Source organism: Montipora capricornis, chromosome 6 (assembly GCF_036669925.1).
Source record: "Montipora capricornis isolate CH-2021 chromosome 6, ASM3666992v2, whole genome shotgun sequence".
NCBI lineage: Eukaryota > Metazoa > Cnidaria > Anthozoa > Scleractinia > Acroporidae > Montipora > Montipora capricornis.
In genome coordinates, this window is record NC_090888.1 from 2,059,266 (window position 1) to 2,083,684 (window position 24,419).

The following is a 24,419-nucleotide window of genomic DNA, read 5'->3' on the forward strand; positions in this document are numbered from 1 at the left end:
CCGCTTAATTTTCACATTAGCAACGAATGCTTCTAATTCAATTAATTCACTCATGCTTTAGTAGAGCGGTTTTCAATTGAGTGTCAAAAGTAATTAGCGAATTGCTTTGGTTTTGCATTTACTTCACTCAATGATTGGTTCAAAGTTCTCGCGCCATTTTTTTCAACCAATCAGAAGTGAAATCAAAACCAATTGTGGCTCGCGCGTTTACATTTTCCCGCGCTTTGTGTCGGCTACGTGTAATTACTTAGAGTTTTGATTGGTTTACTGGATTGTCTCCGTACTTTTTGATTGGCCAAAGTAATTACTTTGCTTTTGGTTTTACGACGGTAGATTGAAACTCGCTCTATTACCAAGATTTTTGCACAAGATCGCCTTTTACATACCTTGACTATTTCCGCTTCCAAGTACAATATCTGCAGGATTTCTTCTTTTATACTGGCTGGGAATTGGTAATAAAATTCTCCCAAGAGATAAGCTAAGTTACCCATTAGTGTAAAGTACGCTTTAAGAATCTGTAAGAAAAATGTTCATTCAATTACTTAGTAGTTGTTTGACTTTGTAAATAAATTGTGAACTGATTATATTAGATTTAGAAGGAAGGGAACAAAACCGGTGTATTTGGACAAAGCCGCCACTCGTAGAACGGGCTTCAGTTTCCAGATTGTTTCGTTCTTTGAGACGCTCTTCCTTTGAATACTAATACGGATAAGGACTTGTGACTGATCAAAGATGTTACTGGGCTTTGTTAAAAAACAGGCCAAGGCTCCCGAACACAACCAACCAAGTTCTCAAAACATTTTTCTTTTGGAAACGAACCTGAAATGAGTCGACAACTTACCTTAGTAGCATGCTCTTTTGCAGTCAAGTGGACATCATGTGACTTTATTAGCGGCTCAGACTTTTCAATCTGTTGCAACAAATACCACTGTTAGTTTTTTTGGCGTGTGTGTGCTTACAACGAATTTATGAGAGCGCCAAGGAGGGCGGGGAAGGGAAGGTGTACACAAAATACATCATGAAATAGTTGTAATCATTTTGCAGATGCTGTCTACCCTTTCCCACTAAGTTTCAGTTATAGCTCGGCAAAACCAAATTTGAAGTAATTGCGGTAATGGCCCTTCACTATGTATATGGGCTTCACAACGGCAGCCATTTTTCGCGTGAAGAAGATTTCATTGCACGTCTCCAAAAGAGACAAACCCCGCTACTCAACATGTAACCAGAGCAAATCCACAGAATCGATCTTAGAGGAGCATGAGAAAGAGAAGAAAAGGAAGGACCAACAAAGACTTATTGACGTGGAAATAAGATCGTTTACCCTCCCCCTCCCCCCTTGTTTTTGGCACGAACGGTGGAATAGAGAAAGAATGCAAACTTTTCCTGAGCAACCTAGCGGACAAACTTTCCCGTAAGAACGGTGAGTCTAATGCCAGTGCCATATCTTGGCTTACAACACGCATATCTTGAAATTCTAAGATCAGTACACACTTGTGTTCGAGGGTCTACAACCCTTTTTTTACAAGACGCTGACTTTTTAGACGACTTAAGTGTTAATTATTTTTTGAGTAGTTTTTAGTTTTTAGTGTAGTAGACCGTGTATTTTATTTAGTTCCGTAGAGTTTGTCAAATTTTAAATACAGTTTCGAGCTGTCATGGGAAAAAAGACATTGCAATGCAAAGAAGAACGCAACCTCCCTTAATTTCTGAAGTGAAAGAAAAAAAGAATCCTGGTAAAGTGGCGTCCAAACTCTGAGAGTTTTTCCACTTGACCAATGTGAGAAGGGGGAAAGCATAAGAAATTAGAATTACGACAAAACGTACTGTGTAGGATTCGACAAGAGTTTGACGCCATGTCTATACAGCTGATCTCTATTCAAGATGTCAAATACTCCACATGAAAAGACAGATCCACAGAATTCAAGTTCATGAATTTACTCTTTGTTTTCTCGGCAGAAGCAATTTTTGGATAGGTTTCGAAGGATTTTATTCAGGCCTTTCGCACCCGAAAATTAACGATAGAATTTACCGCTTCTTTTGACAAACTCAGGTCGAGGACGTACACTTTTTGTGGGTTTGATTGCTACATGGTCACTCAGGGCTCTTTCGATCTCGCGCGAAATAGAGGATCTTGGGAGCTAGATTCAGCGAGAAGAGACGTGGGACTTACTTTAGCAACTCGGAAAACTCTGGAATCATAGAAGCGTTGTGATGATAACAAGGACAAAATTAACTTGATAATCTATTAGGAATGAACACTTGATTATGAGCTATTTGCTATTTATTGGTTTGTTTCCTTTGCTTTCTGTTTTTTTCTTTTTTTTTCTTTCAGTCTCCCTTTCCCTCAAAATTCCTTACCGCTAGCCGCGTAGGAGACGAAGAATTTCTAGGATCCGCGCCCAAAGACATTGTAAACAGCGGAAATACGCCAAGACGACGATGAACAGTCGCTAAAACATCTTCAAGCTCCCACTTCAAGTCCGTAAAAATATTGGAACGAAAGGATTAAACGCTTCCCCGAGAATACTATGAAGCAAATCCGCCAGCGGTTGTGCCCCCAGATCGTCACGTTCCTGTTGGTCCATGCATGATGCATACCAGTTGTAAACAAGTTTGGAGACGCTGCCGTCAACTAAGGATAAAATGAAGACGAGAAGAATATAAACTTAAGCCAAAATGTTGCCGTGTACGGAGCTTGAATGTCTTCAGTGCATTTGCATTTACATTTGGTCAGCTTCCTTTTGCAACTGACCAAAAAGTACCGTAGCACTATCACAAAGGAATGCAGCTTATTTACCAACTTAAAGACTTTCATACCTGCATGTTTTTGTCCCTCAATTAATTCTCTCAGTTTGTTTTCTGTCTGTTCAGCTAAGTAGCTAAATATATTCCATTTTGCGTGATCGTCTGGCAGCCCTTCGGCAATCCAGCCCCCGCATGCGTACTGATAAAGTCTTGGCATGGGTCAGCGGATGTGTTCATCATCCGGGACATATTCAAGCTTCGTTCCGTGCACCGTTCCGTACGGCATTCTGGAATGTCTTGAAATTTGTGAAATACACGTTTGTACGTTGCTTGATGGTATTTTGGCAAATGTATTATATCTTCAAGTTTGTGTAGCATCTCATCATCTGTTTCAAATCGAAAGGGGAAAAAAAGAACTATTAATCCTCTGCGGTTCACGCTTGGAGTGAGAAAATTCAGTATGGGTTTGTTTGGCTGTAACCCAATACGTAATTACGTAATCTCCGAGATTGTTGAAGACATCTCCCTCTATTGATGTGAAGTTTGCTTTATCAAGTTTGAGCTATTGGTATCGGCGTAGCTGACCGAACCTGTGACGGTTGACGCTTATACACTTTGTGCCCGCATAAAGGAACAATATCCAGTTATATCCAGTTGATATGCTTTACTTAAACACGAAGACTTACTATAAAAGGCGTGGTGCCTTAGGCACATGCAAATGATGATTTATCAATCAACCTTGGACGCAACAGAGCTCTGTTATAAATTGTGCAATAAAAAAGCCCGTTCTGGATATGCCCCCGTAATATGTCATAAAATATTATCTGTCGTTCTTTTATAAACCGGAGTCCCTTATTCTCGCGCTAGAAATCTCATTTAGGGCTCCGTTTCTGTGTTGCTGTTTGTTGATCACCATCTTGGATAATCACAGGCAGCCCAAGCTCTCTTTATGAACCACACAAGGAACACAATATGGCGTCGAATTATAAGGGTTTGTATGGGATTTTCTACAAGATATCCCTGGAGGTAGTTAAAAGTGGAAATATACGTGTGTTGTTTGCTCCTGGTGTCGTTATTTTACCGATTTAACTTGATTTAAGCGATTTTTTTGAAACCTGGTCAGGACAAAACAACACACGTATGGAATAAGGTAAGCCATTTTTATTGAATATTTCCACTTTTAACTAACTCCATGAATATCTTGTAGAAAATCCCATACAAACCCTTATAATTCGACGCCATATTGTGTTCCTTGTGTGGTTCATAAAGAGAGCTTGGGCTGCCTGTGGGATAATTAATTAGTTGTGCTTGAATGAATTCGAACAAAGGCAGAGCGTGAAACCATCCCTTTTATAGTGCGTCTTCGTGTTTAAAATCTATTTGAAATTCTCTCCTTATGCACGATATTCACAGTTATCGTGCACCCTAACTTATTAGATCTTTCCAGTCAAGTGGATTCTGTGCACTATCTGTTACTGGAAGCAAATTTTACATTAAATTTATAAATTTTCAAAATTTTCAATACTGGCGCAACAGAGCCATCCCTTTTCAAGACTTGGGTGTAAAATTTGGAATGAAATCTCGGAAGCACTTCATAAAAAAAGTAAAACTCCTTTACAATATGTCTCCGGAAAGAACTACTGCAATTACTAGCCCATGAGGATAATTACGTCTATGTCCACACCCTAATTAAAGATTTCATTAACTTACTGCTCTCGATTCCTATTAACTAGACATACTGTTAATATAAGATATAATTAAACACTAGAGCGGTTTTCAAATAAGTGTCGTAAAACCAAAACCAAAGTAATTACTTTGGCCAATCACAAAGGACGGAGACAATCCAGTAAACCAATCAAAACTCGAAGTAATTACATGTAGCCGACACAAAGCGCGGGAAAAATGTGCACGCGCGAGCCACAATTGGTTTTTGTTTCACTTCTGATTGGTTGAAAAATGGCGCGAGAACTATGAACCAATCACTGAGTGAAGTAAATGCAAAACAAAGTAATTCACTAATTACTTTCGACACTCAATTGAAAACTACTCTATAACATAAACAATCACAATGTTTCACGTTCTTATTTCTAGCGCACGTTCACGTAAATTGGTGCCATTAGATGTAGCTTTCATGAACTTTTTTTTTGGACTTCTGTAATATAGTATTCAATGAACAGAAATGTAAGCACTACCCGCCTAGATTAGTCTTCGTTATTTGCCGGCAATGTATTATTGTATTTTCAAACAAACTTTGAACTTTGAACTATCTTTACTGTTTATTTTAGTCCGAGAGCATGTGAGTTGACTTACGCCCCTTGAAAAATAAAATGTTTTGAAGATATCTATATATTTAAATGTTTATTTTAAAAAAAATTTAAATATTTATGCTAGGGGCCTATGACCTTTGGAAGCTCCATTACTGATCCACGCTCTAGAGGCTTGAACACTTATTCTTGTCTTCTTGCCAGTTCAAGCCGCCGGGCTGGGATAAAAAGTTTATCTTTCTCCGTCAAACTTTAGCCGGTGGTCTTGAAAGTTTCGACGTTTCTCTTGGCCAAAGAATTTGATAGTTTAGCATTGAGCTGGGCTCTGAAAGTCTCTATTTTCCCTTTATAACTCTATTTGAAAGTCATCTAGAGTCATAAAGTGTTTCACTCGGCAGTTGTAAGTGCAGCTAAAGAAACAGATTGTACCCGGCAGATCCGATAAGATATAAGTGCAAATTATAAATTCGTATAATTTCTACTTTTTTACCTATTTACATTTTATCCACTTTCCCTGGCACTTTAAAAAAAGTTGAAGGATCAACTTTTTAACACCGGAGCAAATAAGGAAGATACACAATTTGACGGGAGATAAGCCGAAAGCGATAAGATATTGATTTCTTGGCTTCGAATAACCTCCAGTAACTTTTCGGATATTTAAAAGCTTCGTTTGGCTGGTTCTCTTTTGTTTGATAGATTTTTGCATGGTGTCTAGAATTTAAAAAGAAAAGACAAGAAGTTCTAAGTTGAACAGCACGCTGACCCACGCCGCAGCTGATCGTGTTTGAAGAGGAAAAGACAGTCGAGCTCAGCTTTCCTTATTTCGTTTTATATATTAGATCTTTCAAGACTTGTTTATTTTTCACTGACAGAAGCAATTAACCTTCTTGGTCGGTAACAAAACGAAATATCGGATTTGATATTGTGCCGGCATATCTGCATAAACTGCTTCAGATAATATTTCAAGTAAAGACTCGATACACCTTTTCTAAGATCTAAAGGAAATTACTCTTTGCATGGCTCTCAACAACCAGTAAAGAAAAATGAGGTTATAGCATTCAGATCTAGTAGGCCCTTAATTTGTCAAGGTCTCAAGTGTCCCCAGCCCGGTCAGAGCCGAGGTGGAACCACAGGAACTAGGGCTATGGCCTAACAGACTATAATTTCAAACTCTCAAAAAGTACAATAGTTTGGACTACTTCCCCATCCATCAACAGTTTACAGAATAAAGATGTTCCATGGAGCTTCGAATTCCGAACGACATTAGGACGCACGCAGTACAGCTGTACATCTCAGTGATTCTTTCTGGGTGCTTCTAGCGCCCGCTTTTAGTCCCCTGTTTAGTTTATTATCACTAATTATAACTTAAACCTCAACGTTGAAGTTTAGGTACTTTATGTTGTTCAAGTTCAACCCACTGAATTGATAAAACTGAGGTGTTGTAGGCGAGAATAATTGATCTGACAGGTCAGATCAGAAGATTTCCAAATTTTGATTTTGTTACCGAGAAGTGGGAAATTCGTTGATTCTTAAAGTAGAGTTTATTTTGAAGCTAGTTACGAAATGTTTGTTCAGTCCTTGGTGATGAAGTGGCATATACATGCTGGGAATTTTGAATTCCGACAACAATGCCCAACAAAGACGTGAACCCATAGTATATTTTACATAGGACATCAAACTTTAAACTTTCCACTCTTGGTAAATGCCCATCTGACTAACTAAAGGGTTGTTTTGATCTTTCGCACAATGTTCTTCAAGATCACTTTATTTGAGATCAAATTTGATTTGTTTCCCGCAAAAATAGAATACTAATGTAAATTGAATCATGACCAATCATTCTAGAACTTTGCATCACAGTTGACTTCCAAATTTTTGCCCGATAAAGGTGTAAGCCTGTGTACCCGAAATACAACTTGAATTAAGCCATTAGAATACTAACGGTGGCAGATATTTTTAGCGTGGCTCAGCTGATAACTTAAACTTGTTTTTCATTCGTGTTTGTAGTTTGCATTCGAGCGAGTCAGCCCTTCATTACTGAGCAGAATGAGGTACAAAGCGAGATTAGGATTTGAAATGGCCCACCTGTTTTCTTGGTAGAGTGTCTTCGTTCTTGGTATGTTGTGATCTTTGTCAAAGAAGATGAGAGCAAAAAGGTTGCCATCACGAAAAGCCTCAATATCCATTCCATGTTTGATTCCCAAAGCCGACGAAGTCGCCGACTGTCCGGCAACGTCCCTTTAAATTCCTTACTTTACCAGTTCATATCGAGTACCAAATAGTCCGGTCCATTGTAATAGCAAAAAGTGGCTCTATCTACGGCCGCTGATCTTTCACTACAAGGCCTAACATTTCAAAACTTGATGACGCTTGTGCTCTGCATTATTTTCCGCATTTAAATGAGCAATCCCAGTCAAGCAGAACTATGTTGATTGCTCCTTGGCTGCAAAAACGTTCCCAATGGAATGTTATCATTTGTGATGCAAATTTAACACTTCGAAAAGACGTCACAGATCAAAGATGGACTATTTATTGTATTAAATCGTCGTAAAAATTAAATCTGTCACTTGAATGTATCGTTCAGATACTGAAATTAATTGCTCAACGATAAAGGTAGCAAACTTAAGTGCATTCTGACCGCATCCAAGGGAAGCTTAGCGACTACATTTGAAATGTTGAGAGGTATAGTTTCTCCGACCTGACCCTCTCGAGAAATCGAAGTTCTTCTAACCAGGTCGAGACCACCGTTCAGGAATATACTAGTGATAAATAATAACAATATCAAGAGAAGTACTATTTGATTGAAAATATAAAAGAAGAAAACGACCTGCAATTAAAATATTCGAAATTAAAAATATACATGTCTCATCTCTCCGCTGATTATGTGGTTTTGGGTTTTAAGGGAGGAAAGTAGAAATGGTATGACGAGGAAGTAAGTATTGGCTTTTCGACCTGTCTTATACCTCTTTGGCTGCGGTCAAAAATCTTTTAGATTTTGCCGAAAATGTATAGGTAATCAAATGAGGACGAGTACTGTTAAGATAAGTTGCACGAGTGGTTTGGAAATTTTTTCAAAATTGCCCGAGTCGCGAAGCGACGAGGGCAATTTGGAAAAAGCTTAATCATAAAAGCACAATTTCCAAAAGCACAAAAAATTTGCAAAAGCAATGTCGAAAAAGCTGTGGGAAACACTCGCCTGCGGCTCGGTGTTCCAACCAGCCTATTTATCGTCTCCCAAACTTTCACTCGTGTTTCTATAACTCGATAGAAACACGGTACATGTTTTCTAGTTCTTAAATACAACAGCTATCTGTGCAAACTACACCAACACTCCTTATATTATCTCAGATAGTAAGCGCGCTGTGATTGGCTAACTTAGCGGATCGTATTCTACATTATTATAGGGCTCTGTACTCACAAGGACTGGAAACTACCAAGTTCACACGAATTTGATTGGCTGAAATCGATATTGACCGCGGTCTAGATTTTCCCATGTAGCCGGAATCTAGACCGGTAATGTTTTGCGGTGAAAAGATGCAAACTAAAATGCAAAAAGTTGAGTATTTTCTTCTACTAATATTTATTTATGGACGTACCAAACAGCATGATGACAAAAGAGAGGATGACGTGAGCAACTTTGACAGAAGTACGTAAGCTTAGTAAGATCGGTGTACAGACCTCAATGCTTCACTGCGGTCTGTCTATACTCACGACCTCCGTCAAGATTCTCCCATACAGACCTCCTGCTCGGTTAATAAGAGCTAAGTACGGGGCTGATGTACAGCCCGCTAAATTTAAAAACTTTCGACTAAAACATTATTTAGCAAGTTTTTCATGTCGTTTCTGTTACATAAACTTGTTTAAAAGGTTTGAATCTTGCAAGCAACTATTTCACAACAGGGAAGAAGATTTAGTTTCTCGGCTTTTGAAACAGCAATATTTGCGGCAGTTGAACCTTCCGCTTGACTTCGACTAGTTCCTTGCCCAACCGCCCACCGCATTAACCTCAGTGATAAAACAAATATTCGCTAACCTCGTTTCTCGGTCCGTGCTGGTAAGTTACGGGTCGTCGTTTTTTTTTCCGTTGATAAATTTTTAGAATATGAAACAATTGGTTCATGGTTAGCGTGCGTCCATGGAGTTATGGATGCATGAGGGAGGTTGCTTTCGAGTGCTTAGCAAACTGCCAAGTGCATCCGTAACTCGATGGAACGCAGCTAACCATGAACCAATTGTTTTATAACTTTGCCATGATTCTAACCCAATTTTAGTTTCTCCAAATCCGATGAAAGCTCACAAACATGCTCTTTCAGTGGGTTCATTAGGTTGCGTCGATGTCACTCACGTGCATTCGATCTTTCAACCCAAGCTCAATTTAAAAAATTCACAGGAGTCGCTCAAAATTTTTTTTATGTACGCGAACATACTGAATCAAACAATCACCTATAATCATTTTTCAGAAAATTGAGCTAATCAAAGCGTCTAATAAGACAAATAGGTTGAGTCTATGACAGTGGCAGGAGTTTGCCGAGTTTGAACTCATGGTGATGTAAACATTTTCAATTATAAAATAATTAGGATAGTACGCGCACTGAAAATGAACGTTTTATGACGATTTCAATTCGTGAAAAGAACATATCAAAATCAGAGTCGGTATTTTTGCACACATACTACCCCGGTCAGATGGTTGTCCCATCAGTTTTCGAGATTATCTATTTTCAGGATGAATAATGCTAGCTTTTTGCGCGGAAAACTGGTATTCTGCAAAAAAAAAAAAAAAAAAAAAAAAAAAAAAAAAAAAAAACGGCATAAATCAGCTACGCCACCCCCTCCTAACAAAAATCATGGTTAACTCGTCATGGAGCAATGTTTCTCATGGCTGTCAAGTCCTATACGCTTTTTACATGATTTTTGTCTGTTCCGACAGGAGAACTGACTTGAGTAATCATCTTCCGACGCTCTTTGGCTACGTGTATGTCTCACATCTTCTGCAGGTTGGATGCGTGCTTCTCTCAAATGCTGTGGCTCCCTCCCACACAGCCGATCTCCATTCTGCGGTCACTTGCAACTTCTTCTCAACAACAACTCTACACTGGGGCCACTCTGAAATCCACCTGGGGCTAATAAGAGATAACTAGCTTGATAATTAACGCCTCGAAATTTAAGTGAATAACAATACATCAATAATAGCTATTAATAAGAAGAAAGGACGAGTTTATTTTAAAAAGTTTGACAGAACCATGTTTTTTCTCTATTCTTGGGCAATTGTGACGGTCAGCCATACGTCAAGTCATACCAAGACATTTACAATCCAGGATAGAAGCAATCAAATCATTGGAGTCTTATTAATGTTTTCTTCATTTTTTAACATCCACGAGTTTTTACTTCAATGATTCGTGATTTTTTAAAAGTGATTTTTGTACATTCCCTGGATCGGGAAGTAATTAATTCATGCATGTATATCGGTGAGCTTTCCTCAGTGGTCGTTGTCAGTCATGATTCCCGAGAGTTTTTGAAACAAAGATTCGTAATTTTTAAAAGATTTTAAACTATGCATGATTCATAATTTCGCTTCCCTCCATAATTTACACAAACGACTACGGACATCATGGTCAATTGACTAAAATTAACGAACAAGCGTAAAAAACTCTTGTGGAAATTGTTTCAACTTTTTTTGTTACTGTTCTCATATAGACCCGTCGCTGCATCTGTTGTTGTAAATTTTGACGTTATTGTAAATGAAGTTTTTTTATTTGCTTCAAGGATAAGTTTAAAATACCTTTAAATAACGTCTTACTAAAGATCGCGAAATTAAAGTGATCGCATAGTACAACCTATCTACGCTTCTTCGTGACCAGTTCCATCTTAGCAGTCCGTATTGCAACCAAATTCACCGCTAGGAGAACCAGGCTAGTTCAATAATTGCCCTTTTTTATGCTCGGACCATTTAATTTGCCTGTATAATAAATATGGTTATTGACACAGAAGCGTGAGGTCAATCTATGGCTGGATTATTAGGGCCATTGTTTTTTTTTTTTTTTTTTTTGGCGTGTTCATATTAATTGTTTTTTTTTTTTTTTTTTTGGCGTGTTCACTATCTTGACATAACAAGCTTGGTCAATAAAGGGTTTATTATATGGAATAAAACACCAAAAAAAATGATTTTTCATCTTGCGGGATCAAGCTAGAAATCTTGACTGGGCCCGCTCAGGAAGCCAATCACAGCGCGGGATTTGGTTCATCTGGCCCGCTTACGGAGTCTTTCCGCTTCACCACTGAAGACCAACACATCGCGTTTTTAAAAAAACATTTTTTAAAGTCTGCCATAGAATATCGCTGCTGAAAAAATATTAGGCCTAGGCTAGATTAATAATTTAAGCCTAAGATTGGATTTAAAATGTTTAGCTTTGTCGTGAAGTTTGGAAAGCGACCTTCGCAGTGTGTAATATTGTTTGTTGTCTTTTGATAACACAGCATTATCAAATAGTGTTTTAAAATATTGTTCGTGAGCAGCTAGCGGTGCGGTGGTCAAGTGGTTAGGTGACGGGTTAATAATAAACACTCCCAGGTTCGAGTCCTACATTCATACACTTGGGTTGTCTTTTAAAAAATATATGACTATTTCCCATAATCCATATCAATCTTTCAGTCTTCTAAATTAACGATAATAGTAAATTCAGAGCAAATTAAGAATTAACGATAATCGTTAATTCAAGGTTGAGAATGGGTTGTAAAAACTGACTGATTGGACCTCAGAGGGTTGGATCTAGGAGAAGTGACGTAATTTACTCACTAGCTTAAAATTTCAGCGTGTAAACGCGTCTTATTATACATGCAAAACATGAGTTTAAAAGTCTGAAATCCCGAAACTCCCACGCTGCATATTAATTCAGCCGTGTACACACGCATTTCATTCTTAAACTATTGAGTCTTTGACGTCATTTAGTCCTCGATCCAGCTCTCTCAAGGTTTTAAAGTTGGTAATGGCGGAAAATTTCAGTTAAAATAAACAGGTGTATTCTTGAAATCAAGGTTTAAAACTTGGATCAATTAGTGTTTAGTCAGCAGTGTGTTGGAATTTGCTGTATCGTGTTGCAGAAAGTAGAGGTCCGTTCTACTTTTTGCAACACGCTGCAGCAACTTGCAACACATTGTGTTGTTGGGAGATAGGTTGTGCGTGGGATGTAAAAGGCGCAACATCGCTTTTAGACTAGTTTTGCAGCAATGTTGCGAGATAAGTTGGACGTTTTGTTAATCAACGGCAGACGTCAGTCATAAACAACCAACCCTTTCCTTCCTCTCTCCCCTAAATGTTAATTCTCGCACAAAGTGATGGGTGTCATTTTTGAAATTGGTGGAAGGGGGCGAGGTTAATGCATCGCATTTATCATTTTAAATTCGCAGGTTCACCCTGATTCGGCGCAATACGGAAAAAGTAGTATTATCGTTTGAGCGAGACCAAGAAGCACAGGGTAGCTCCATAAAATTTCACCATTCAATTTTTTTGAAGACCATTTCCGAGTTTCTGCGTGCCTCAGTTTCAAAGCGAGTCCTGGTGCACAACCATGCTGATGCGGGTTGATTTTTTGCGTTATAATAGTTGATACAGTCAACAAATAGCGGTTGGAGGTTCTGTCATTGAGTCGGTGGAATCGTTCAAGCTCCTTGGGGTGTATATTTCTATGGACCTCAGTTGGTCGACTCATTACGCTTATATAATAGGGAAATCAAACCGTCACCTCTATGCTCTTAGAAAACTGAAAGTTTGTGGGGTACAAGATGGGGAGTTGGTGGCTGTGTACTGCTCCCTACTAAGATCTGTCCTAGCGTATGCATCGGTAGTTTTTGCAAACTTACCGCAGTGTCTCTGCATGGCGGTAGAAAGAGTGCTAAGGAGAGCCCTACGAATCATCTTTGGTCCTGACTTGAGCTACGAGGATGCCCTCGCGCGGGCCGGGCTACTGCCTCTAGAAGCCAGACGCCACCTGGCGTGCAAGAAATTTGTGACGGAAATTATGCACGCAAGCCCGCCTTACCTCCTAATTTCTAGCAGGGTCGTTTCGTCCGCAAACTTCGTATTCGCTGAGGTCAGGACCATCATGCCATGTGTTACTTGGCCAAACTGACCGGTTCTCAGAGTTCGTGTCAGTTAAATATGTGTCGTATATTAATTGTGCGTAATTATGCGCATTGGATTTTACTATATTGCTACTATAATATGTTTATGTCTTCCATTTATATAACTACACATATATTGTATGTTTGTGAGTGCATTGTCTGACCCTACCAGTAATTCAGAGACATCTACGAATGGTGGAAATAGACAAATATTGTATTGTATTGTATTGTATTGTATTGCGCAAATCAAACTCATTTCCCTTTCAATAGTTGAGCACGAAGACTCACTGAAACCGAGATATTAACAACTTGGAAATGGCCCATCCATTTGGCCTTAAACTACTAAACTTGAACCCGAGAATATTTGGTGATACTTACGTGAGCTATACTTTCATTGGTAAAACCGCTGCCTTTAATAAACAGATTAGACACACCCATATCGAGGGACTCGTCTGTACCGCGGATGCATCTTCGCCATAAAGGACTGGATTTCTGTATGCCATACGCCTGTCTTGCATATTCCATGTAAGCGTCATGAAAGCCCGATGATAAATAGGAAGCGTGACTGTACACTATAGTCCACGCGATGTAGTTGGCAATAATTCTGTACAAAGTAAGACAAACTTGTTACTTATTGCCCAGTACGACTCTTCGGTTTCTTTTTCAAGTTTCAAGCGTTCGTAGTTACTTGATTCACTGCTTGCTGTAATCTCTCAATCTTACCCTTTTGTAACTTTGGCTGAATTCAACAACATAACAAGCTTTTTTAAGAAGCTCGGAGACTCCACGAAAACAGCTTCAGAATCCGAAAAGGTTTGGTTACCCAGTCCTTCTGTTAGCTTGCTGAAGTATCGCCACCAGTCAAACTGAAAGCATCAAATACTATAACCGTCATTTTCACAAGAAGCTTTTATTCCAACGAAAACCTGCATTGAATTTAAGGTGGCTCAAACCAGTTTAAATACTTGAAAGAAACGTTCTTATTAGAAGAATTGACACTACAACACTTTCTCACTTAACAGAAATGTTATGGTACCATTCAAACACCAATTATTGCTGAAAAAATTCGGTCATTTTAGTTACCGTGGCAACAGGAAAGCCCTGGCAAAAACACCCATATTTTGGCTTTAGCTGCTCATATCTCATGAGCGAACTCGGTAACCCCCATTTTTCATTTCTGGAATGTAATCAGCATGCCAGAATGAAACTCTCTACAAAGTTTAAAAAATTCTTTGGAGCGGATTGGAGCAACCTTAAATAATTGAAAACTAAGGTAGCTCTGAATTCGCTCCACAAAATTTTTTAAACTTTGCAAAGAGTTTCATCTCGGTTTGCTGATCACTTTGTGCAATAAAAAATTGGGGTTACCGAGTTCGTTTTTCAGATATGAGCAACTAAAGCCAAAATATAGGGTGTTTTTGCAAGGCTTTCCTGTTGCCATGGTAACTTGTCACGTCACAAAAATGACTGCATCAGAAATAATTGATGTTTCACATGGTACCATAACATTGCTGTTACGTGATAAAGCGTTGTAGTGTCAATCCTTCTAATAACAAGGTCTTGTTTGAGCCACCTTAAGTCGTTCTCTTCAAACAGTTTGACCAGATGCAATGAAAAGAATACGCGTCCGTATGCGGAAGTGTCCACCAACGTTATGTGCTCATTTTATGCAACTGCAAGAAAACTCAAAGAAATCCAACGTTTAAATATTTTATAAACCCATCTCCCAGAAGTTTCTTGGCACCCTTAAGCTAAGTAAACTATGGATGCTGGTTCAAGAAGTCTAAGAGGGTTTGTCTCATACCCTCAGTTGAGATATTGTTCTTCAAAGAAAAAAGGTGGCAGTGGTAGGTGTTACGTTGTCTACGATCTTCTGAGATCAAAGCGGAAACAAGGTAAAAAAAATGCAAATGATTTGTTTATAGTGAGCACTTAGCTATCGAGCTCGTTCACAAGCACCCCACTTTTAGTAATCTAAGAGAAACAATTCAAACTTAACTGGCAGGAGGCAACCAGTCGGCTGTTTACAAAGCGCGGTGGGGTTGAATCCAGGACAACGGGAAACAAATCCAAACCAGAGGTGAGAACGGGATTTGAACCCGGGACAACCTGCATCCAAACCCAACGCCCTGGCCAGGATTGATACCCGTTTGTTTATCCGGGATTTTTCGTGAACCCTCAACTTTTATTGCTTCAACTGCTCTGTCCTGAACCCTTTGGTGTTAGGTTCTTCAATGCCTTTCTCCATCGCATAAAAATTAATATCATTTTTGGAAACGGTATAAGAATTTTTTTTTATACCCCAGGCACTTCTCTTTGGAAATCTTGTAACGTCCACATAGTAATCTCATTTTCTGACTCTTTCGATGCTTCCTGCATTATCTGAAAAAAGACAAAGCATATTGGTCATGGACTTGCAGTCTGTAAAAGGGTTTCAACTTTATCCACAAATACAGAAATATTCACTTATTCGTGGAAACAAGCGCGAGTCCGTGGCCTTGGCACGCGCGAGTATTGCACTCACGAATGACGAAGTCTCAAAAAAATCCTGCTAGGAACCAATTTTAGCACGGTTTTTATAGAGTGTCAAGGAAACTGCTTCAGCCAATCAAAAGAGACGCAAATAATCTGAACCACTGACCGAACGTAAAGCAAAAAAACCATCGAACAAAAGGAAGTGCAAGTAATTCAGATTTGGTGCCAAAGGCTTTTGATAATAATCAATATTGAACCCGCTTAATTTTCACATTAGCAACGAATGCTTCTAATTCAATTAATTCACTCATGCTTTAGTAGAGCGGTTTTCAATTGAGTGTCGAAAGTAATTAGCGAATTGCTTTGGTTTTGCATTTACTTCACTCAATGATTGGTTCAAAGTTCTCGCGCCATTTTTTTCAACCAATCAGAAGTGAAATCAAAACCAATTGTGGCTCGCGCGTTTACATTTTCCCGCGCTTTGTGTCGGCTACGTGTAATTACTTAGAGTTTTGATTGGTTTACTGGATTGTCTCCGTCCTTTTTGATTGGCCAAAGTAATTACTTTGCTTTTGGTTTTACGACGGTAGATTGAAACTCGCTCTATTACCAAGATTTTTGCACAAGATCGCCTTTTACATACCTTGACTATTTCCGCTTCCAAGTACAATATCTGCAGGATTTCTTCTTTTATACTGGCTGGGAATTGGTAATAAAATTCTCCCAAGAGATAAGCTAAGTTACCCATTAGTGTAAAGTACGCTTTAAGAATCTGTAAGACAAATGTTCATTCAATTACTTAGTAGTTGTTTGACTTTGTAAATAAATTGTGAACTGATTATATTAGATTTAGAAGGAAGGGAACAAAACCGGTGTACTTGGACAAAGCCGCCACTCGTAGAACGGACTTCAGTTTCCAGATTGTTTCGTTCTTTGAGGCGCTCTTCCTTTGAATACTAATAAGGATAAGGACTTGTGAGTGATCAAAGATGTTACTGGGCTTTGTTAAAAAACAGGCCAAGGCTCCCGAACACAACCAACCAAGTTCTCAAAACATTTTTCTTTTGGAAACGAACCTGAAATGAGTCGACAACTTACCTTAGTAGCATGCTCTTTTGCAGTCAAGTGGACATCATGTGACTTTATTAGCGGCTCAGACTTTTCAATCTGTTGCAACAAATACCACTGTTAGTTTTTTTGGCGTGTGTGTGCTTACAACGAATTTATGAGAGCGCCAAGGAGGGCGGGGAAGGGAAGGTGTACACAAAATACATCATGAAATAGTTGTAATCATTTTGCAGATGCTGTCTACCCTTTCCCACTAAGTATCAGTTATAGCTCGGCAAAACCAAATTTGAAGTAATTGCGGTAATGGCCCTTCACTCTGTATATGGGCTTCACAACGGCAGCCATTTTACGCGTGAAGAAGATTTCATTGCACGTCTCCAAAAGAGACAAACCCCGCTACTCAACATGTAACCAGAGCAAATCCACAGAGTCGATTTTAGAGGAGCATGAGAAAGAGAAGAAAAGGAAACACCAACAAAGACTTATTGACGTGGAAATAAGATCGTTTACCCTCCCCCTCCCCCCTTTGTTTTTGGCCCGAACGGTGGAATGGAGAAAGAATGCAAACTTTTCCTGAGCAACCTAGCGGACAAACTTTCCCGTAAGAACGGTGAGTCTAATGCCAGTGCCATATCTTGGCTTACAACACGCATATCTTGAAATTCTAAGATCAGTACACACTTGTGTTCGAGGGTCTACAACCCTTTTTTTACAAGACGCTGACTTTTTAGACGACTTAAGTGTTAATTATTTTTTGAGTAGTTTTTAGTTTTTAGTGTAGTAGACCGTGTATTTTATTTAGTTCCGTAGAGTTTGTCAAATTTTAAATACAGTTTCGAGCTGTCATGGGAAAAAAGACATTGCAATGCAAAGAAGAACGCAACCTCCCTTAATTTCTGAAGTGAAAGAAAAAAAGAATCCGGGTAAAGTGGCGTCCAAACTCTGAGAGTTTTTCCACTTGACCAATGTGAGAAGGGGGAAAGCATAAGAAATTATAATTACGACAAAACGTACTGTGTAGGATTCGACAAGAGTTTGACGCCATGTCTATACAGCTGATCTCTGTTCAAGATGTCAAATACTCCACATGAAAAGACAGATCCACAGAATTCAAGTTCATAAATTTATTCTTTGTTTTCTCGGCAGAAGCAATTTCTGGATAGGTTTCGAAGGCTTTTATTCAGGCCTTTCGCACCCGAAAATTAACGATAGAATTTACCGCTTCTTTTGACAAACTCAGGTCGAGGACGTACACTCTTTGTGGGTTTGATTGCTACATGGTCACTCAGGGCTCTTTCGATCTCGCGCGAAATAGAGGATCTTGGGAGCTAGATTCAGCGAGAAGAGACGTGGGACTTACTTTAGCAACTCGGAAAACTCTGGAATCATAGAAGCGTTGTGATGATAACAAGGACAAAATTAACTTGATAATCTATTCGGAATGAACACTTGATTATGAGCTATTTGCTATTTATTGGTTTGTTTCCTTTGCTTTCTGTTTTTTTCTTTTTTTTCTTTCAGTCTCCCTTTCCCTCAAAATTCCTTACCGCTAGCCGCGTAGGAGACGAAGAATTTCTAGGATCCGCGCCCAAAGACATTGTAAACAGCGGAAATACGCCAAGACGACGATGAACAGTCGCTAAAACATCTTCAAGCTCCCACTTCAAGTCCGTAAAAAATATTGGAACGAAAGGATTAAACGCTTCCCCGAGAATACTATGAAGCAAGTCCGCCAGCGGTTGTGCCCCCAGATCGTCACGTTCCTGTTGGTCCATGCATGATGCATACCAGTTGTAAACAAGTTTGGAGACGCTGCCGTCAACTAAGGATAAAATGAAGACGAGAAGAATAGAGGCCCCATTAGGGGGGTCTGAGTATCCCGTATCCCATTAATTTTTGGCCAAAATATCCCGTATCCCGTTAATTCTTATTTGATTCTTTTAAAAAATGATAACTTCGATATCCCAGAATCTTTTTAAAAATATCCCGTATCCCTTTAATTTGCCGCCAAATATCCCGTATCCCTATAATTTTTTACCCAAATATCCCGTATCCCGATAACCCCTAATAGGGCCTCAGAATATAACTTAAGCCAAATGTTGCCGTGTACGGAGCTTGAATGTCTTCAGTGCATTTGCATTTACATTTGGTCAGCTTCCTTTTGCAACTGACCAAAAAGTACCGTAGCACTATCACAAAGGAATGCAGCTTATTTACCAACTTAAAGACTTTCATACCTGCATGTTTTTGTCCCTCGATTAATTCTCTCAGTTTGTTTTCTGTCTGCTCAGCTAAGTAGCTAAATATATTCCATTTTGCGTGATCGTCTGGCAGCCCTTCGGCAATCCAGCCCCCGCATGCGTACTGATAAAAGTCTTGGCATGGGTCAGCGGATGTGTTCATCATCCGGGACATATTCAAGCTTCGTTCCGTGCACCGTTCCGTACGGCATTCTGGAATGTCTTGAAATTTGTGAAATACACGTTTGTACGTTGCTTGATGGTATTTTGGCAAATGTATTATATCTTCAAGTTTGTGTAGCATCTCATCATCTGTTTCAAATCGAAAGGGGAAAAAAAGAACTATTAATCCTCTGCGGTTCACGCTTGGAGTGAGAAAATTCAGTATGGGTTTGTTTGGCTGTAACCCAATACGTAATTACGTAATCTCCGAGATTGTTGAAGACATCTCCCTCTATTGATGTGAAGTTTGCTTTATCGAGTTTGAGCAATTGGTATCGGCGTAGCTGACCGAACCTGTGACGGTTGACGCTTATACACTTTGTGCCCGCATAAAGGAACAATATCCAGTTATATCCAGTTGATATGCTTTACTTAAACACGAAGACTTACTATAAAAGGCGTGGTGCCTTAGGCACATGCAAATGATGATTTATCAATCAACCTTGGACGCAACAGAGCTCTGTGATAAATTGTGCAATAAAAAAGCCCGTTCTGGATATGCCCCCGTAATATGTCATAAAATATTATGTGTCGTTCTTTTATAAACCGGAGTCCCTTATTCTCGCGCTAGAAATCTCATTTAGGGCTCCGTCTCTGTGTTGCTGTTTGTTGATCACCATCTTGGATAATCACAGGCAGCCCAAGCTCTCTTTATGAACCACACAAGGAACACAATATGGCGTCGAATTATAAGGGTTTGTATGGGATTTTCTACAAGATACCTATGGAGGTAGTTAAAAGTGGAAATATACGTGTGTTGTTTGCTCCTGGTGTCGTTATTTTACCGATTTAACTTGATTTAAGCGATTTTTTTGAAACCTGGTCAGGACAAAACAACACACGTATGGAATAAGGTAAGCCATTTTTATTGAATATTTCCACTTTTAACTAACTCCATGAATATCTTGTAGAAAATCCCATACAAACCCTTATAATTCGACGCCATATTGTGTTCCTTGTGTGGTTCATAAAGAGAGCTTGGGCTGCCTGTGGGATAATTAATTAGTTGTGCTTGAATGAATTCGAACAAAAGGCAGAGCATGAAACCATCCCTTTTATAGTGCGTCTTCGTGTTTAAAATCTATTTGAAATTCTCTCCTTATGCACGATATTCACAGTTATCGTGCACCCTAACTTATTAGATCTTTCCAGTCAAGTGGATTCTGTGCACTATCTGTTACTGGAAGCAAATTTTACATTAAATTTATAAATTTTCAAAATTTTCAATACTGGCGCAACAGAGCCATCCCTTTTCAAGACTTGGGTGTAAAATTTGGAATGAAATCTCGGAAGCACTTCATAAAAAAAGTAAAACTCCTTTACAATATGTCTCCGGAAAGAACTACTGCAATTACTAGCCCATGAGGATAATTACGTCTATGTCCACACCCTAATTAAAGATTTCATTAAACTTACTGCTCTCGATTCCTATTAACTAGACATACTGTTAATATAAGATATAATTAAACACTAGAGCGGTTTTCAAATAAGTGTCGTAAAACCAAAACCAAAGTAATTACTTTGGCCAATCAAAAAGGACGGAGACAATCCAGTAAACCAATCAAAACTCGAAGTAATTACATGTAGCCGACACAAAGCGCGGGAAAATGTGCACGCGCGAGCCACAATTGGTTTTTGTTTCACTTCTGATTGGTTGAAAAAATGGCGCGAGAACTTTGAACCAATCACTGAGTGAAGTAGATGCAAAACCAAAGTAATTCGCTAATTACTTTCGACACTCAATTGAAAACCACTCTAATATAAGATATAATTAAACACTATAACATAAACAATCACAATGTTTCACGTTCTTATTTCTAGCGCACGTTCACGTAAATTGGTGCCATTAGATGTAGCTTTCATGAACTTTTTTTTTGGACTTCTGTAATATAGTATTCAATGAACAGAAATGTAAGCACTACCCGCCTAGATTAGTCTTCGTTATTTGCCGGCAATGTATTATTGTATTTTCAAACAAACTTTGAACTTTGAACTATCTTTACTGTTTATTTTAGTCCGAGAGCATGTGAGTTGACTTACGCCCCTTGAAAAATAAAATGTTTTGAAGATATCTATATATTTAAATGTTTATTTTAAAAATATATTTAAATATTTATGCTAGGGGCCTATGACCTTTGGAAGCTCCATTACTGATCCACGCTCTAGAGGCTTGAACACTTATTCTTGTCTTTCTTGCCAGTTCAAGCCGCCGGGCTGGGATAAAAAGTTTATCTTTCTCCGTCAAACTTTAGCCGGTGGTCTTGAAAGTTTCGACGTTTCTCTTTGGCCAAAGAATTTGATAGTTTAGCATTGAGCTGGACTCTGAAAGTCTCTATTTTCCCTTTATAACTCTATTTGAAAGTCATCTAGAGTCATAAAGTGTTTCACTCGGCAGTTGTAAGTGCAGCTAAAGAAACAGATTGTACCCGGCAGATCCGATAAGATATAAGTGCAAATTATAAATTCGTATAATTTCTACTTTTTTACCTATTTACATTTTATCGACTTTCCCTGGCACTTTAAAAAAAGTTGGAAGGATCAACTTTTTAACACCGGAGCAAATAAGGAAGATACACAATTTGACGGGAGATAAGCCGAAAGCGATAAGATATTGATTTCTTGGCTTCGAATAACCTCTAGTAACTTTTCGGACATTTAAAAGTTTTGTTTGGCTGGTTCTCTTTTGTTTGATAGATTTTTGCATGGTGTCTAGAATTTAAAAAGAAAAGACAAGAAGTTCTAAGTTGAACAGCACGCTGACCCACGCCGCAGCTGATCGTGTTTGAAGAGGAAAAGACAGTCGAGCTCAGCTTTCCTTATTTCGTTTTATATATTAGATCTTTCAAGACTTGTTTATTTTTCGCTGACAGAAGCAATTAACCTTCTTGGCCGGTAACAAAACGAAATATCGGATTTGATATTGTGCCGGCATATCTGCATAAACTGCTTCAGATAATATTTCAAGTAAAGACTCGATACACCTTTTTTAAGATCTAAAGGAAATTACTCTTTGCATGGCTCTCAACAACCAGTAAAGAAAAATGAGGTTATAGCATTCAGATCTAGTAGGCCCTTAATTTGTCAAGGTCTCAAGTGTCCCCAGCCCGGTCAGAGCCGAGGTGGAACCACAGGAACTAGGGCTATGGCCTAACAGACTATAATTTCAAACTCTCAAAAAGTACAATAGTTTGGACTACTTCCCCATCCATCAACAGTTTACAGAATAAAGATGTTCCATGGAGCTTCGAATTCCGAACGACATTAGGACGCACGCAGTACAGCTGTACATCTCAGTGATTCTTTCTGGGTGCTTCTAGCGCCCGCTTTTAGTCCCCTGTTTAGTTTATTATCACTAATTATAACTTAAACCTCAACGTTGAAGTTTAGGTACTTTATGTTGTTCAAGTTCAACCCACTGAATTGATAAAACTGAGGTGTTGTAGGCGAGAATAATTGATCTGACAGGTCAGATCAGAAGATTTCCAAATTTTGATTTTGTTACCGAGAAGTGGGAAATTCGTTGATTCTTAAAGTAGAGTTTATTTTGAAGCTAGTTACGAAATGTTTGTTCAGTCCTTGGTGATGAAGTGGCATATACATGCTGGGAATTTTGAATTCCGACAACAATGCCCAACAAAGACGTGAACCCATAGTATATTTTACATAGGACATCAAACTTTAAACTTTCCACTCTTGGTAAATGCCCATCTGACTAACTAAAGGGTTGTTTTGATCTTTCGCACAATGTTCTTCAAGATCACTTTATTTGAGATCAAATTTGATTTGTTTCCCGCAAAAATAGAATACTAATGTAAATTGAATCATGACCAATCATTCTAGAACTTTGCATCACAGTTGACTTCCAAATTTTTGCCCGATAAAGGTGTAAGCCTGTGTACCCGAAATACAACTTGAATTAAGCCATTAGAATACTAACGGTGGCAGATATTTTTAGCGTGGCTCAGCTGATAACTTAAACTTGTTTTTCATTCGTGTTTGTAGTTTGCATTCGAGCGAGTCAGCCCTTCATTACTGAGCAGAATGAGGTACAAAGCGAGATTAGGATTTGAAATGGCCCACCTGTTTTCTTGGTAGAGTGTCTTCGTTCTTGGTATGTTGTGATCTTTGTCAAAGAAGATGAGAGCAAAAAGGTTGCCATCACGAAAAGCCTCAATATCCATTCCATGTTTGATTCCCAAAGCCGACGAAGTCGCCGACTGTCCGGCAACGTCCCTTTATATTCCTTACTTTACCAGTTCATATCGAGTACCAAATAGTCCGGTCCATTGTAATAGCAAAAAGTGGCTGTATCTACGGCCGCTGATCTTTCACTACAAGGCCTAACATTTCAAAACTTGATGACGCTTGTGCTCTGCATTATTTTCCGCATTTAAATGAGCAATCCCAGTCAAGCAGAACTATGTTGAATGCTCCTTGGCTGCAAAACGTTCCCAATGGAATGTTATCATTTGTGATGCAAATTTAACACTTCGAAAAGACGTCACAGATCAAAGATGGACTATTTATTGTATTAAATCGTCGTAAAAATTAAATCTGTCACTCGAATGTATCGTTCAGATACTGAAATTAATTGCTCAGCGATAAAGGTAGCAAACTAAAGGCTTGAGTGCATTCTGACCGCATCCAATGGAAGCTTAGCGACTATATTTGAAATGTTGAGAGGTATAGTTTCTCCGACCTGACACTCTCGAGAAATCGAAGTTCTTCTAACCATAGTTGAGACCACCTTTCAGGAATATAATAGTGATAACTTAATAACAATATCAAGAGAAATTAATATTCTGATGAGAATATAAAGGAAGAAAAACGCCTGCAATTAAAATATTCGAAATCAAAAATATACATTTATAATCTCTCTCGCTGATTATGTGGTTTTGAAGTTATTTTTGGGTTTTTAAGGGAGAAAAGTAGAAATTGTATAACGAGGAAGTAATTATTGGCTTTCGACCTGTCTTATACCTCTTTGGCTGCGGTCAAAATCTTTTAGATTTTGCGAATAAGTATAGGTAATCACATGAGGTCGAGGTGACTATTAAGGATTAATTGCACGAGTGTTTTGGAAATTTTCCAAAATTGCTCGAGTCGCGAAGCGACGAGGGCAATTTGGAAAAAGCTTAATTCATAAAAAAGCAATTTCAAAAAAGCAAAAAAAATTTGCAAAAGCAATGTCGAAAAAGCTGTGGAAACACTCGCCTGCGGCTCGTGTTCCCACAGCATTTCTCGTTCTCCCAAACTTTCACTCGTGTTTCTATAACTCGATAGAAACACG

General features: G+C 38.8%; 1 pseudogene; it reads right to left on the reverse strand.

Moving 5' to 3' along the window:
- Positions 1–23,517, reverse strand: part of LOC138053093 (endothelin-converting enzyme homolog) — a 36,920-nt pseudogene extending 13,403 nt beyond the window's left edge.
- Positions 23,518–24,419: the final 902 nt, after the last annotated feature.